At 45.4% G+C, this 17,733-nt stretch overlaps 1 protein-coding gene across 5 annotated transcripts in view; it reads right to left on the bottom strand.

Moving 5' to 3' along the window:
- lmbrd2b (LMBR1 domain containing 2b) overlaps positions 1–17,733 on the bottom strand; it is a 52,883-nt gene that overhangs the window by 2,081 nt on the left and 33,069 nt on the right. The window lies entirely within an intron of this gene.

The raw sequence follows: 17,733 nt of genomic DNA, 5'->3' as shown, positions 1-17,733 counted from the left end.
TGCAGATGTGGTCTCACCAGCACCTTGTACATTTGCAGTAAGACTTCCTTACTCTTATGCTCCAACCCCTCTAAAATAAGGGCCAACACTCCATCAGCCTTCCTAATGACCTGCTGCATGTGTACCAGCATTCTGTCTTTCATAAACCAGGTACACTGGAGTCGCTTTGAGTTGTAGATTTTGTTCTCCCTCCCAAAATGAACTTCACATTTTCCCACATTACACCACTTACTTAACCTATTGATACTTCTCTGTGAATGTTAGAAAAAAAATCTAACAACTGCCAATACTGGAAATCAGAAACAAAAACTCATTAGGTCTGGCAACATCTGTGGAGAGAAAGTACAGTGAACATTTCCAGTCCAGTAACCTTTCTTAAGAGGTGGTTGTAGCTGAGTTCAGGCTCTAAAATTATTACGTGGAGGAGCCAGTATTGCACGATATTGAGTCTAGAGGTCTGCAGAGTTCCCAGAGGGAGAGTGAGGTGTTGTCCTTCCAGCTTGCGTTGAGCTTCACTGGAAAACTGCAGCAAGCCTGAGACAGAGATGTTGGCCAGGGAGCAGGGTGGTGTGTTAAAGTGGCAGGCAACTGGAAGCTCAGGGTCTTTTTTGTGGACAGAACATAGATGTTCTGCGAAACAGTCACCCAGTCTACACTTCGTTTCCCCAATATAGAGGAGACCACATTGTGAGCAGTGAATGCAGTAGACTAGATTCTGGAAAGTGCTGGTGAAGTGTTCCTTCACCTGGAAGGTATGTTTGGGCCCTTGGATACTGGGGAGGGAGGAGGTAAATGGGCAGGTGTTGCACCTTCGTCGGTTGCAGGGGAAGGTGCCGTGGGGGTATATTGGGAGTGAAAGAAGAGTGGACCACATGGTGTCCCAGAGGGAACGGTCCCTGGGGAAGGCAGACAAAGAATGCAGGAGAATGTGTGTCTGGTGGTGGCATCTTGCTGGAGGTGGCAGAAATGGCATCTGATGATCTTCTGGATGTGGATGCTGGTGGGATGGTAGGTAAAGACAAGAGAAACCCTATCATTGTTACTGGAGGGAAGAGGGGGGTGAGGGTGGAAGGTGTGTTGGATCCAGTTGAGAGCCCCATCAACAACACTGGGGAATCCTTGGTTGAGGAAGGCAGAAAATATTTTGGAGACTCTCTTGTCAAAGTTGGCATCATCGGAACGTATGCAACGGAGACAGAGGAACTGAGAAAATGGAATGGAATCTTTACTCCCCCTTTCTCCCTATTTATTTCAGAATCCCCTTCCCCTCCCCCATTTCTGAAGAAGGGTCTAGACCCGAAACGTCAGCTTTCCTGCTCGGCCTGCTGTGTTCATCCAGCTCTACACCTTGTCATCTGCAAGAACAGCACCTCATTTTCCACTTGGGGACTCTGTAGCCTTTAGAACTGAATAGAGTTCAATCATTTTAGGGCCCAAGCACCTTCTTCCATATCCTTACCCCAACTCCCACACAGCAGATATTGTCATCACATGGGCTGCTGCCACAAAAAACCTATTGTCAGCCACTAACAATCCCCATCAGTAGCTTTTCATTCTCCCAGGCTGACCTTTAACATTCTTTTGTCAGCTCAACTGCTTCAGTCTCTCTGTGGGCTCCCCCACCCCATCTTTAGCCTACATACCAACATTTTCCTAGCTACAGTCAGAGTCATACAGTAATACAGCATGGAAACAGGCCCTTCAGTCCAACTGGTCCATGCTGACCATGGTGCCCACTCAGCTAGTTCCAATTGTCCGCATTTGGTCCATATCCCTCTCAACCCTTCCCATCCATGTACCTATCCAAATATTTTTTTAAATGTTGCTATTGTACCTGCCTCAACCGCTTTCTCTGGCAGCCCATTCTCTGTGTGAAGAATGTGCCCCTCAGGTACTCCTTAAATCTTCCCCGTCTCACATTTAACCTACGCCCTCTAGTTTTCAATTCCCCATCGCTGGGAAGACGACTATATGCATTCATCCTACCTATGCCCCTCATGATTTTATACACCTCAATAAGGTCACCTCTCATTCTCCTACGTTCCAAGGAATAAAGTCCTATCCTGGCCAACCTCTCCCTTTAACTCAGGCCTATTAGTCCTGGCAACATCCTCAAAAATCCTCTTTGCACACTTTCCATTTTAACTATATCTTTCCCATAACAGGGTGATCAAAACTGTACACAATACTCCAAGTGCGGCCTCAACAACGACTTATACAACTGTAACATAACATCCCAACTCCTATACTCACTGCCTCAACCGATGAAGGCCAGCATGCTAAATGCCTTCTTCACCACCCTGTCTACCTGTGACGCTGCTTTCAGCCAACTTGTGCTCCTAGGTTCCTCTGTTCCACAACACTCCTCAGGACTTTACCATTTACTGTATAAGTCCTACCTTGGTTTGACTTTTCAAAGTGCAACATCTCACACTTATCTGTATTGAATTGCATTTGCCAATCCTCAGCCCCCTTCACCATATGATCAAGATCCCTCTGTAATTTTTGATAATCTTCCTCACTGTCAACGATACCTCCTAATTTTGAATCATCCGCAAACTTACTTATCATGCCTTGTACATTCATATCCAGATCATTTATGTAAATAACAAATAACAAAGGTCCCAGCACTGACCCCTGTGGCACACCACTAGTCACAGGCCTCCAGTCTGAGAAACAACCTTCAACCATCATCCTCTGCTTCCTACCGTCAAGCCAACTTTGAATCCAATTCGGTAGTTCTCCCTGGATCCCATGCGACCTAACTAGCCTACCATGCGGAACCTTGTCAAAGGCCTTACTAAAGTCCACATAGACAACATCCTGTGCCCTACCCTCATCTATCCTCTTGGTTACCTCTTCGAAAAACTCAAAAGATTTGTCAGACGTGACTTCCCACACACAAATTCATGCTGACTATCCCTAATCAGACCTTGACTATCCAAATGTTGGTTGATCCTGTCCCTCAGTATCCTCTCCAATAACTTGCCTACCGCTGATGTCAGGCTTACTGGCCTGTAGTTCCCCGACTTGTCTTTGCTACCTTTCTTTAACAATGGAACAACATTAGCCACTCTCCAGTGTTCTGGAACTTCACCAGTGGCTAAAGATGAAGCAAAAATCTCTGCAAGGGCCTCTGCAATTTCTTCCCTAGCCTCCCACAACATCCGAGGATGAACTCGATCAGACCAAGGGGATTTATCCACCTTAATGCGCTTTAATGCTACAAACACCTCGTCTCTGCTAATGTGCATGCGGTCCAAAACATTCCCACTTGTTTCCCTTATTTCCTTAGCATCCATGATTCTCTCCTCAGTAAACACAGACGGCCATGCTGATCTTTAAGGGGACCTATTCTCTCCCTGGCCTCTCTATTACTCTTAATTTAGCTGTCGAGTAAGTTCTGAAGAAGTGTCACTGGACCCAAAATGTTAACTCTGTTTTCTCTCCACGGATGCTGCCAGGTCTGCTGAGTTCTTCCAGCAACTTGTATATTTGTTTCTCTCCGTAAACTGTTCTTATCCCTCTCATAACTTGCCTTCCACCTGGACACAGTACATTCACTTCCTTCCTCCAAGTCATTAATGTATGTCATAAATCACTGTATTCCTAGCCCTGATCCCTGTGGAACCCCACAAGTATTCGTCACAATTTGAAGAAACAACTCCTTATCCCTGAAGAAGGGTCTAGGCCCGAAATGTCAGCCTTCCTGCTCCTCTGATGCTGCTTGGCCTGCTGTGTTCATCCAGCTCTACACCTTGGTGTCTCCTTATCCCCACTCACTGTTTCCTGCTCATCAGCCAATTCTCTATCCATGCCAATATACTAGCTCCAACACCATATGTTCTTACCGTAAAACTAAAGTTTTGAACACATAGAACGTAGAACATTACAGCACAGTACAGGCCCTTTGGCCCTCGATGTTGCGCCGAACTGTGAAACCAATCTGAAGCCCATCTAACCACACTATTCCATTATCATCCATATGTTTATCCAACGACCATTTAAATGCCCTTAAAGTTGGCGAGTCTACTACTGTTGCAGGCAGGGCAATTCACGCCCTTACTACTCTCTGAGTAAAGAACCTACCTCTGACATCTGTCCTATATCTATCACCCCTCAATTTAAAGCTATGTCCCCTCGTGCTAGCCATCACAATCTGAGGAAAAAGGCGAACACATTCTGGAAGTCCAAATACAACACATCTACTAGTTCTCTCTATCCACTCTGGTTGACACTTAAAAAAACTCAAATAAATTAGTCAAACACTATTTTCCTTTGATGAAGCCATGCTGACTCTGCTTGATTGGATTATGATTTAGATTACAATCAAATATGTAGGCAGATTATGGAAAGATGCAATAACAGGATTGTCATAGTGGGTGACTTTACCTTCCCCAATATTGACTGGGTCTACCTTACAGCAAAAAGGGGTTAGACAGGGCAGAATTTGTTAAATGCACCCAAGAGGGTTTCTTGAAACAGTATGTGGATAGTCCAACCAGAGGAGGGGCCACACTGGACATTGTATTGGCTAATGAGTCTGACCAGGTCACTGACCTTTCAGTCGCTGAGCATTTTGGAAATAGTGATCACAACTCCTTAAATTTTAAGATACCCATGAATAAGAATAAGTCAGGACCTTGTCGCGAGGTACTAAATTGGGGGGAGGGCAAATTACGTCAGTATTAGGCAGGAGCTAGGGAGTGTTAACTGGGAGCAGCTGTTATCGGGCAAGTCTGCATTTCACAGGTGGGAACTATTTAAAGACCTGCTGGGGAGAGTTCAGGACTAGCATGTTCCAGTAAAGAGGAAGGTCAAGGATGGCAAGGAAAGGGACCTTTGGAATATTGTGTTCAGTTCTGGTCACCTCATTACAGGAAAGATGTGGAAGCTTTAGAGAGGGTGCAGAGGAGATTTACCAGGATGCTGCCTGGACTGGAGGGCAGGTCTTACGAGGAAAGGTTGAGGGAGCTAGGGTTTTTTTCATTGGAGCGAAAATGGATGAGAGGTGATTTGATAGAGGTTTACAAGATGATGAGATGCATAGATAGAGTGGATAGCCAGAGACTTTTTCCCCAGGGCAGAAATGACTATTACGAGGGGGCATAACTGGAGGAAGGTATAGGGGAGATGTCAGAGGTAGGTTCTTCACACAGCGAGTGGTGGGTGCGTGGAATGCGCTGCCGGCAGTGGTAGTGGAGTCAGATACTTTAGAGACTTTTAAGCGACTCTTGGATAGGCACATGGAGGATAGTAAAATGTAGGGTATGCAGGGTAGATTGATCTTAGTAGGATAATAGGTCGGCACATCGTGGGCCAAAGGGCCTGTACTGTGCTGTACTGTTTTATGTTCTATATTCCAATAACGAGGGAGGTTGTGAGTTTAGTCAAAAGGGAAAAAGCAGTATAAGTAAGGTTTAGGAAGCTAAAATTGGACAGGACTCATGGGGAGTATGAGGAAAGCAGGAAAGTCAAGCAGGGAATTAGGAGAGCAAGGAGGGGCTATGAAATGACTTTGGCAAGTAGGGTGAAAGAGAATCCCAAGACATTCTATAGATACATTAAAAACAAGAGGATAACTAGGGAGAAGGTAGGATCATTCAAGGATAAAGGAGGGAACTTGTGCTTGGAGGCAGAGATATGGATGAGATCCGAAATGAATACTTTGCATCAGTATTCACCCAGATGGAGGATAGGGAGGATAGTGAGATTAGTGTGGCATAGAACATAGAACAGTACAGCACAGTACAGGCCCTTCGGCCCACGATGTAGTGCCGAACTTTTACCCTAATCCTAAGGTCTATCTAACCTCCACTCCTACCTTATACTATCATCCATATGCCTATCTAATAGCCGCTTAAATGCCCTTAATGAGGCCGACTCCACTACCCTCTCCAGCAATGCATTCCACGCCCCTACCACTCTCTGAGTAAAGAACCTACCTCTGACATCTCCCCTATATCTACCTCCACTCACTTTAAAACTATGCCCCCCTGAAATAGCTACCTCCACCCTAGGAAAAAGTCTCTGGCTGTCTACTCTATCTATACCTCTGATCATTTTGAACACCTCTATCAAGTCAACTCTCATCCTTCGTCATTCTAAGCCCTACCTCTCTCAACCTTTCCTCGTAAGACCTTCCCTCCATTCCACACAACATCCTGGTAAATCTCCTCTGCACCTTTTCCAACGCTTCCACATCTTTCCTGTAATGAGGCGACCAGAACTGGACACAATACTCCAGATGTGAACGAACCAGGCTTTTGTATAGCTGGAGCATAACTTCACGGCTCTTGAACTCAATCCCTCTATTAATGAAAGCTAACACACCATACGCCTTCTTAACAACTCTATCCACCTGGGTGGCAGCTTTCAGGAAACTGTGGACATAAACCCCAAGATCCCTCTGCTCCTCCACACTGCCAAGAATCTATCCATTAACCCTGTATTCTGCTTTCAAGTTTGTCCTTCCAAAATGAATCACCTCACACTTTTCAGGGTTAAACTCCATCTGCCACTTCTCAGCCCAGCTCTGCATCCTATCAATGTCCCTTTGTAACCTAGAACAGCCCTCCGCACTGTTCACAACTCGACCCACCGTCGTATCGCCCGCGATCTTGCTAATACACCCTTCCACTCCTTCATCCAAATCACTTACAAAGATCACAAATAGAAGAGAACCCAGAATAGATCCTTGTGGTACACCGCTCGTAACTGAGCACCATGTTGAATATTTTCCGTCTACTACCACCCTTTGTCTTCTAAGGGTCAGCCAATTCTGAATCCAATCTGCCACATTTCCCCCTATCCCATGCCTCCTTACCTTCTGCATGAGCCTACCATGGGGAACCTTATCAAACACCTTACTTAAATCCATCTATACCACATGCACTGCTCCACCTTCATCCACGTGTTTGGTCACCTCTTCAAAGAATTCAATAAGGTTTGTGAGGAATGATCTATCCCTCACAAATCCATGCTGACTATCACGAATCAAACTGTGCCTTTCCAAGTGATCATAAATCCTATCTCTCAGAGCCCTTTCCAATAATTTGCCCACCACTGACATAAGACTAACTGGCCTGTAATTTCTAGGGTTATCCCTATTCCCTTTTTGAACAAGGTAATGACATTTGCCTCTCTCCAATCTTCCGGCACTATACCCATGGAGAGTGAGGACGAAAAGATCATCACCAAAGGCCCTGTGATCTCTTCCCTTGCTTCCCATAGAATCCTTGGATAAATCCTATCAGGCCAGGAGGACTTATCTATCTTCAACTTCCTCAAAATTCCTAGCACATCTTCCTTACTAACATCCACCTCCTCTAGCCTACCAGCCTGTTTTACACTGTCCTTCTCTACAACTAGGTCCCTCTCAGTTGTGAATACCGAAGAAAAAGTATTCATTAAGGACCTCTCCTATCTCTTTAGGCTCCGTGCACAAATTCCCTTTACAATCTTTGATCGGCCCTACCCTTTCTCTGGTCATTCTCTTATTCCTCATGTACGTGTAAAAAGCCTTGGAGTTTTCCTTGATCCTACTTGCCAAGGTTTTCTCATGCCCCATTATAGCTCTCCTAAGCCCTTTCTTCAGCTCCTTCCTGGATAACCTGTATCTTCTAGAGCCTTTTCCGTTCCTTGTTTCCTAAATCTTACATAAGCATCCTTCTTCCTCTTAACCAGTCGTTCGACCTCTCGAGAACCAAGGCTCCCTCACTCGACCGCATCTTCCCTGCCTGCTGGGGACAAACATATCGAGCACACGCAGTATGCATTCCTTAAACAATCTCCACATTTCCGTAGTTCTCTTCCGTGACAGCATCTTTTCCCATTTTATGTTACCCAGTTCTTGCCTAACAGAATTGTAACTACCTTCCCCCAATTATAAACCTTATCCTGCTGTATGTACCTATCCTTTTCCATGACTATCGTAAAAGTAACAGAGTTATGATCGCTACCGCCAAAATGCTCTCCTACCAACAGGTCCAACACCTGGCCCGGTTCATTGCCGAGCACCAAATCCAAAGTGGCCTCTCCTCGTGTTGGTCTATCTACGTACTGTGTCAGGAATCCTTCCTGAACGCACTGGACAAAATCCGTTCCACCTAAACTATTACAGCTAAAATGTTTCCAATCAATATTTGGAAAGTTGAAGTCATCCATGACTACAACCCTAAGATTTCTGCACTTTTCCAGTATCTGCCTCCCAATCCGCTCCTCCACTTCTCTGCAACTATTAGGGGGTCTGTAAAAAAACCCTCAACAAAGTGACTGTTCCTTTCTTGTTCCTGACCTCAACCCAAACTGACTCTGTAGACATATCATTCTCGAACTGCCTTTCAGTAGCTGCTATACTATCCCTAACTAGCAATGCCACTCCCCCACCTCTTTTTCCACCCTCCCCATTTCTTTTAAAGCATCTAAATTCCGTAACTTCCAACAACCATTCCTCTCCCCGAGTTACCCAAGTTTCTGTAATGGCCACAACATCGTAGTTCCAAGTACTGACCCATGCTCTAAGTTCATCCGCCTTATTTCTGATACTTCTAGCGTTGAAATATGCACACCTCAAACCACCTGTGTCCACAATTACGTCCCATCGACCGCATTTCTTTATAAACCACCTCACTCCTTGTTGTGTCTGTTGGTAGGCTGAATACCTCATCCTCTGAATTATAAATCCAGTTCCCCACTCCCTGCCAATCCAGTTTAAACCATCCCGTATAGCTCGAGCAAACCTCCCTCCCAGGATATTTGTGTCCTTCCGGTTCAGGTGCAACCTGCCCTTACTGTATAGGTCCCACCTTCCCCAGAATATGCTCCAATTATCCACATAATGGAAGCCCTCCCTCCTACACCAGCCCTGTAGCCACGTGTTTAGCTGCACTCTCTCCCTATTTCTTTCCTCGTTATCATGTGGCACTGGTAGTAATCCAGCGATAACTACCCTGTTTGTCCTGGACTTCAGGTTCCAACCTAACTCGCTGTACTCGTTTTTCACAATCTCTGTCCTTTTTCTACCTATGTCATTGGTACTGATGTGTACCATGACTGCTGGTTGCTCGCCCTTCCCCTTAAGGATCTTGAAGACACGATCCGAGACATCACGGACCCTGGCACCCGGGAGGCAACATACCATCCTTTCATCTCGTTCGCGTCCACAGAGCCGCCTGTCTGTGCCTCTTACTATTGAATCCCCCACTACAATTGCTCTCCTATTCTCCCCCCTTCCCTTCTGTGCCACAGGGCCAGGCTCAGTGCCAGAGAACTGTCTGCTATGGCCTTCCCCTGGTAGGTCATCCCCCCCAACAGTATCCAAAATGGTATACTTATTATTGAGGGGAATGGCCACAGGGGATCCCTGCACTGTCTGCCTATTCCCTTTCCCCTTCCTGACAGTCACCCAGCTACCTTTTCAAATCTACCTACCCCAGGTTATTGAGAGAAGCAAGAGGGGGATTTGCTGGGGCCTTGACCAAGATCCTGGCTAGCCACCGGAGAGGTCCCTGAGGACTGGCGAGTAGCTAATGTTGCTCCTCTGTTCAAGAAGGGAAATGGGGATATTTCCAGAAACTATAGACTACCGAGTCTCACATCTATGGTTGGGAAGCTATTGGAAAGAATTCTTAGGGATAGGGTTGACAATGCATTTGGAAAAGCCGGCTTAATTAGGGGCAGTCAGCATGGCTTTGTGCAGGGCAGGTCATGTCTTAGTAACTTGACTGAATTTTTCAAGGATATGACAAAGATGACTGATGAAGTTCGAGCAGTGGATATTGTCTACATGGATTTTTAGTAAGGCTTTCAAGAAGGTCCGTCATGGTAGGCTCATCCAGAAGATTAAGATGCAAGGGATCCACAGTGACGTAGCCGCACGGATTCAGAATTGGTTTGCTCATAGGAGACAGAGGGTAGGGCTGGAAGAGTGTTTTTCAGGCTAGTGGTGTCCCACAGGGATCCGTACTGGGATCTCTGCTGTTTGTGATATATATAAATGATTTGAATGAAAATTTAGATAGTTGGGTTAGTAAGTTTGCAGATGATACAAAGATCGGTGGAGTTGTGGATAGTGTAGAAAGGGTACAGCGGGATATAGATCCATTACAGACATGGGCAGAGAAATGGTAGATGGAGTTTAATCCCAGCAAATGTAAGGTGCTACACTTTTGGAGATCAAATGTTAAGGAAAAGTGTACAGTTAATGGCAGGACCCTGAACAGCATTGATGTACAGAAAGATCTTGGGGTTCAAGTCCATAGCTCCCTGAAAGTGGCCACACAAGTAGATAGGGTGATAAAGGAGGAGTATGGTATGCTTGTCTTTATTGGTCAGGGAATTGAGTACAAGAGTCAGGATGTCATGTCGCAGCTTTATAAGATTTTGGTTTGGCCACACTTAAGAGTATTGTGTTCAATTCTGGTTGCCACATTACAGGAAGAATATGGGGGCTTTGGAGAGGGTGCAGAAGAGGTTTACCACGATGTTGCCTGGATTAGAGGTAATAAGCAATAAGGAGAAGATAGAAAAACTCAGGTTGTTTTCTCTGGAGCAGCAGAGGCTGAGATTTCATAGACATTTATAAAATTATGAGATGCACAGATAGGGTTGACGGTCAGAATCTTTTTGCCAGAGATAAAATGTCTAAAACTAGGCAGCATTTAAGATGAAAGGGGGAAGTGTTCAATGGAAATGTGAGGGGCAAGTTTTTTTTTTTTTTTTTACAGACAGTGGTAGGAGTGTGAAATGTGCTGGCAGAGGAGCTGGTGGAGACAAATATGACAGGAGTGTTTAAAGGGCTTTTAGATTAGCATATGAATATGCAAGGAATGGAGGGATATGGACAATGGCAAGTAGAAGGGATTTACTTAATTTGGCTTCATGTTCGGCACAGCATTGTGGGCCGAAGGGCCCTTTTCCTGTGCTGTACAGTTCGATGTTCTATGATTTTCCAAGTGTGCTATTACTTCCTTAATAACTGATTCTAACATTTTTCCAACAACAGATGGCAAGTTATTCAGCCTACAGTTACAGCTTTCTCCTTCCATGCATTTTTAAACAAGGCTGTCACATCAGCAGATTTCTGATTCACCAGTACTTTTTCAGCGCCTTAAGAATTTGTTTTGGAAAATTACTACCAGGACATCCACCATCTCTGTAGTTCCTTCTTTTAGGATTGCAGGATGCAAGCCATCATGGCCAGGGGACTTATCCACCTTTAGTTTTTCCAAAACTGATTCTCCAGTACTAGTGATCGTACTTATCATACAGCACAAAATTTGCCCCTTCAGCAACTGAATCTGTACCACTAAAAATATACAAATACCAACTCAAGTTCAATTTTCCAACACTAGGCCCACAGCCTTACATTATATCACACTCAGGCTCTGGATAGGCTTTCAACTAAATCATGTGGGGCTGGTAGGGTCAGTTACACAAAAAATGATGGAAAAAGGTAAAGGCAATAATGGGCTCAGCAGATGTCATTAAAGTTTCCAGATTAGGGCACATGATTGAGTATGGCAAGGGTCAGGAATCTAATTTCAGGCACAGCAGATAAAGGGACAACTATGAGAAAGAGGTCAGTCAGCACAGGACTGAGGGTGTTATACTTAAATGTGCACAGTATTCAAAACAAGGGAAATGAGCTTGTAACACAGATTGAAATTGGCAGCTAAGATGTTGTGGGTATCACAGAAACAAAAACATGGAAAATAGGAGCAAATTACTGCAGATGCTGGAATCTGTACTGAAAATGTTTCGAGTCTAGATAACGCTTCATCAGAGCAAGAATCATCTAGACTCAAAACATTAGCTTGCTCTCTCTCCATGGATGCTGTCTAACCCACTGTGATCTCCAGCCTTTGTTGTTTTCAACATAGAAAATAAGACAAGAGTAAGCCTAAAGTTTAAAACAACAAATGCTGAAGATCACAGCAGGTCAGACAGCAACCATGGAGAGAGAGCAAGCCAATGTTTGAAGTCTAGATGACTCTCGCACACACACTCTCTCTCTTCCCCCTTGCCCACACACGCATGCACACACTCACTCTGTTGCTCTCTCCCCACCCCCACACACAGGCACGTGCATACACTCTGTCCACCCCTTCATATGTGTACAGACACATACACACACTCTTTCCACCCCCATACACACACACGTGCACACATTCTCTCCTCTCTCTCTCTCACACACACACACACACACACACACACACACACACACACACACGTAAATCTACGAGGCAAATTTGTATTTGCAGATACATTCTGTTTTGTTCAAAAAGCACACAGTTTATACACAGTCAGTGATGTTTTATAAATTCCTACTTTAGAAATAAAGCCAGTCTGACTCCAAACAAAAACACAAACAGATTCTAAAGAAGGCCTCACACTTAGCATGCACTGTCTGACCTGATACACTGATAAAACATTTAGTTCTCTCAGGACAGTGACTTGGGAGGAATTTGGGGATTTACATATACATATTAATCAATTACAACCTTCTAACTGATGAAAGATTTAACAGCATCTTAGATTTAATATATCCTCGTCAGTTACATGACCCTTTGATCTTTTACTTATAAATCCTGTGTCTGATACTATCTCTCAGTAACACCTGAAGGAGGAGTGAGGCTCCAAAAGCTTGTGTTTTCAAATAAACCTGTTGGACTACAACCTGGTGTCGTGTGGTTTCTGACCTTGTCCACTCCAGTCCAACACTGGCACCTCCACATCATAACTGCAGCAAGACATCCTCGCTCCGATACTCAAATCCTCTCACTATGAAGGCCAGCATGCCATCAACTTCCCTCACCACCTGCTGCAGCTGCATACCAACCTTCAGGAACAGGTCCACCATGACACCCAGGTCTCGGTGCACGTCACCTTTTCCTAAACTGCCACCATTCAGATAATAATCTACCTTCCTGTTTTTGCCACCAAAATGGATAATCTCACATTTATCCACATTATATTTCATTTGCCAAGTATTTACCCACTCAGCCAGTCTGTTCATCCTGCAGGCTCCTAGCATCCTCCTCACAGCACAACGCTGCCACCCAGCTTAATGTCATCTGCAAATTTAAAGATATAGCATTCATTTCCTTCATCCAAATGGTTAATGTATATTGTGAACAGCTGGGGTCCCAGCACTGAACCCTGCAGTACCCCAATCATCATAGCCTGCCACTCTGAAAGGGACCCGTTTTATTCCACCTCTCTGCTCCTGTCTGCCAACCAGTTCTCTAGCAATGTCAATACATTGCATCCAATACCATGTGTTTTTCCTTGCTAATCTCTTGTGTGGAACCTTGTCAAAAAGCCTTTTGGAAGTATAGAAACAAATCAGGAGCTAGAAACAGTATGTAAGGAAGGCACCACTACAATAGTCATGGGGGATTTCAATACACAGGTGGTCTGGGAAAATCAGATCTGAAGAAAACAAATTTATGGAATATCTACAAGACGGCTTTTTTTGGGGCAGTTTGAGGTAGAGCTCATTAGGGAATAGGCAATTCTAGATTTGATGAGGTGTATTGAGGCAGACTTGATTAGGGAGCTGAAGATGAAGGAACCCCTAAGGGGCAGTGACCGTAACATGATAAAATTCACCATGCAGTTTGAGAGGGAGAAGCTGGAATCAAATGTAATGGTATTACAGTTGAGTAAAGGTAACTACAGAGACAATGAGGGAGGAGCTGGTCAGAGTTGACAGAAAGGGGAGCCTAACAGGGAAGACAGTGAAGCAGCAATGGCAGGAGTATCTGGGGGTAATTTGGGAGGCACAGCAGAAATTCATCCCAAGGAAGAAGAAACATAATGAGGGGAGTGTGAGGCAACCATGGCAGACAAGGTAAGTCAGGGACAGCATAAAATCATACAACGTGGCGAAGATTAGTCAGAATCCAGAGGATTGGAAAGCCTTTAAAAACCAGCAGAGGAGTAAGGTAAGCTAATGGTTAATATGAAAGAAGATTACAAGGGTTCTTTTAGACATATAGAAGGTAAGAGGGAGGCAAGAGTGGACACTGGGCCGCTGTAAGATGAAGTAGTAATAGTTCTAGGGAACACAGAAATGGCGGATGAACTGATTTGGTACTTTGCATCAGTTTTCATGGTGGAAGACACCAGCAGCATACCAGAACTTCGAGAGAATTGGGGCAGAGGTGAGTGCAGTGGCCATCACTAAGGAGAAGGTGGTGGGGAAGCTGAAAGGTCTGAAGGTGGATAAATCACCCAGAGCGAATGGACTACAGCCCAGAGTTCTGAAGGAGATAGCCAAGGAGATTGCAGAGGCACTGGTGGTGATCTTTCAGGACTGGCGTCAGGGAGGCTCCCAGAGGAATGGAAAATAGTGAATGTAAGCCCCTGTTTAAGAATAGAGCTAGGCAGAAAACTGGAAACTAAAGGCCAGTTAGCCTGACCTCAGTCGTTGGTAAGATTTTAGGACCATTATTAAGGATGAGACTGCGGTGTACTTGGAAGTGCAGGGTAAAATAGGGCTGAGTCAGCACGGCTTCATCAAGGGGAGATCATGTCTGACAAATCTGTTAGAATTCTTTGAGGCAGTAACAAGCAAGTTAGAGAAGGGAGAGCCAATGGATGTGATCTATTTGGATTTCCAGAGGCTTTGACAAGGTGCTGCACAGTAGGCTGCTAAATAAGAGCCCATGGTGTTAGAGGAAAGGTACCATTAGAGGAGGAAAGGTACCATTAGGGGAGGCAATGCCCTAGTGGTACTACACTGGACTGTTAATCCAGAGACACAGATAACATTCTGGGGACCTGGGTTCGAATCCCGCCACAGCAGATGGTGGAATTTGAATTCAATAAAATATCTGGAATTAAGAATCTAATGATGACCATGAATCTGTTGTTGATTGTTGGAAAAACCCATCTAGTTCACCAATGTCCTTTAGGGAAGGAAACAGCCATCCTTACCTGGTCTGGCCTACATGTGACTCCAGACCCACAGCAATGTGGTTGACTCTGAACTGCCCTCTGGGCAATTAGGGATGGGTAATAATGCCAGCGACACCCTTATCCTGTTAATGAATAAAGGAAAAAAATGGATAGAGGATCGGCTGACTGACAGAGAGTAGGGATGACAGCCAGTGACCACTGCAGTTCCACAGGGGGCAGTGTTGGGACCACAACTATTCATGTTATACATTAACAATCTGGACTAAGGAAGTGGGGTTTGCAGAGACAAACAATGTTGAGGAAACAGGAGGCTGTAAAAGGAGGGAGGTGATGGCCTGGTGGTATTATCACTAGACTATTAATCCAGAAACTCAGCTCATGCTCTTGGGATAAAATCTCACCACAGCAGAATAAGAATCTGCTGACGACCATGAAACCATTGTCAATTGTTTTAAAAGCCATCTGGTTCACTAATGTCCTTCAGGGAAGGAAATCTGCTATCCTTACAGAGTCTGACTTGCATGTGAGTCCAGACCCACAGCAATGTGGTTGACTCTCAGCTGCTCTCTGAAATGGCCTAGCAAGCCACTCAGTTGTACCAATGCTACAAAAATTCAACAGAAGCAATGAAACCAGGCAGATCACCTGGCATCAATCGAGACACCGGAAAAGACAACGGCAGAAACAGCCCTGTCAATCGTGCAAAGTCCTCCTCACTAACATCTGGGGGTTAGTGCTAAAATTGGGAGAGCTGTCTCACAGACTAGTCAAGCAACAGCCTGGTACAGTCAAACTCAGAATCATACCTTACAGAGAGTGTCCCAGACACCATCACCATCCCTGGATATGTCCTGTCCCACCGGCAGGACAGACCCAGCTAAAGGGGTGACACAGTGGTATACAGTCGGGAGGGTGTTGCTCTGGGAGTCCTCAACATTGACTCCGGACCCCATGAAGTCTCATGGCTTCAGGTTAACCAAGGGTAAGGAAACCTCCTGCTGATTACCATATACCGTCCTCCCTAAGCTGATGAATTGGTACTCCATAATGTTGAGCAACACTTGGAGGAAGCACTGAGGGTGGCAAGAGCACAAAATGTACTCTGGGTGGGGGATTTCAATGTCCACCACCAAGACTGGCTCAGCAGCAGTGCTACTGATTGAGCTGGTCAGGTCCTAAAGGACACTGTTGCTAGACTGGTCTGCGTTAGTGGTGAGGGAACCAACAAGAAGGAAAAACATACTTGACCTCATCCTTACTAATCTGCCAGCTGCAGGTGCATCTGTCCATGACAGTATCGGTAAGAGTGACCACCGCACAGTCCTTGTGGAGACGAAGTCCCACCTTCACATTGAGAATAACCTCCATCGTGTTGTGTGGCACTATCACCATGCTAATTGGGACAGACTTCACACAGATCCAACAACTCAAGATTGAGCATCCATGAGGTGCTGTGGGTCATCAACAGCAGCAGAATTGTACTCCAGCACAATCTGTAACCTCATGGCCTGGCATATCCCCCACTCAACCATTACCATCAAGCCAGGATCAACCCTGGTTCAATGGAGAGTGCAGGGGGGCATGCCAGGAGCAGCACCAGGCATACCTGAAGATGAGGTGTCAATCTGGTGAAGCCACCAAACAGGACTACTTGCACAACAAACAGCGATAGCAGCAAGTGATAGACAGAGCTAAGCGATCCCACAACCAATGGATCAGATCTAAGCTCTGCAGTCCTGCCACATCCAGTCACCAACGGTGGTGAACAATTAAACAACTCACTGGAAGAGAAGGCTCCACAAATATCCCCATCCTCAATGATGGAAGAGCCCAGCACATCAGTGCAAAAGATAAGGCTGAAGCATTCGCAGCAATCTTCAGCCAAAACTGACGACTGAATGATCCGTCTCAGCCTCCTCCAGAGATCCCCAGCAACACAGATACCAGTCTTCGTCCAAATCGATTCATTCCATGTGATAGCAAGAAACAGCTGGAGATGCTGGACACCACAATGGCATGTGCTCCAGAACTTGCTGCTCCCCTAGCCAATCTGTTCCAGTACAGTTACAACACTAGTATCTACCCAACATTGTGGAAAATGGCCCATGTACATCCTGTACAGAAAAAGCAGGACAAATCCAACCCAGACAATTAACGCCCCAGTTTCCTCTCGATCATCAGTAAAGTGATGGAAGGTTTCATCAACAGCACCTGCTCAGCAATAACCAGTCTGGGTTCTGCCAGAGCCACTCAGCTCCTGATCTCATTCCAGCCTTGGTTCAAACATGGACAAAAGAGCTGAATTCCAGAGGCGACGTGAGAGTGACAGCCCTTGATATCAAGGCTGCATTCAACTGAGTGTGGCATCAAGGAGCCGTCGCAAAACTGGAATCAATGGGTATCAGGGGGCAAACTCTCCGGTGGTTGGAGTCATACCTGACACATAGGAAGATGGTTGTGGTTGTTGGAGGTCAGTCATCCCAGCTCCAGGACGTTTCTGCAGGAGTTCCTCAGGGTAGTGTCCTAGGCCCAGCCATCTTCAGTTGCTTCATCAACGACCTTTCCTCCATCATAAGGTCAGAAGTGGGATGTTCGCTGATGATTGCACAATGTTCAGCAACATTAGTGACTCCTCAGATACTGAGCAGTCCCTGTTCAAATGTCACAAGATGTGGACAATATCCAGGCTTGGGCCAACACGTGGCAAGTAACATGTGTGCCAAACATATGCCAGGCTATGACCATCAACAAGAGACAATCTAATCACCACCCCTTGGTGGTGATTCAAGGATGTTACCATCACTGAAT

Source organism: Rhincodon typus, chromosome 3 (assembly GCF_021869965.1).
Source record: "Rhincodon typus isolate 14 chromosome 3, sRhiTyp1.1, whole genome shotgun sequence".
Classification (NCBI taxonomy): Eukaryota; Metazoa; Chordata; class Chondrichthyes; order Orectolobiformes; family Rhincodontidae; genus Rhincodon; species Rhincodon typus.
The sequence above is the reverse complement of the archived record's forward strand: the minus strand, read 5'-3'. Positions and strand labels throughout refer to the sequence as shown.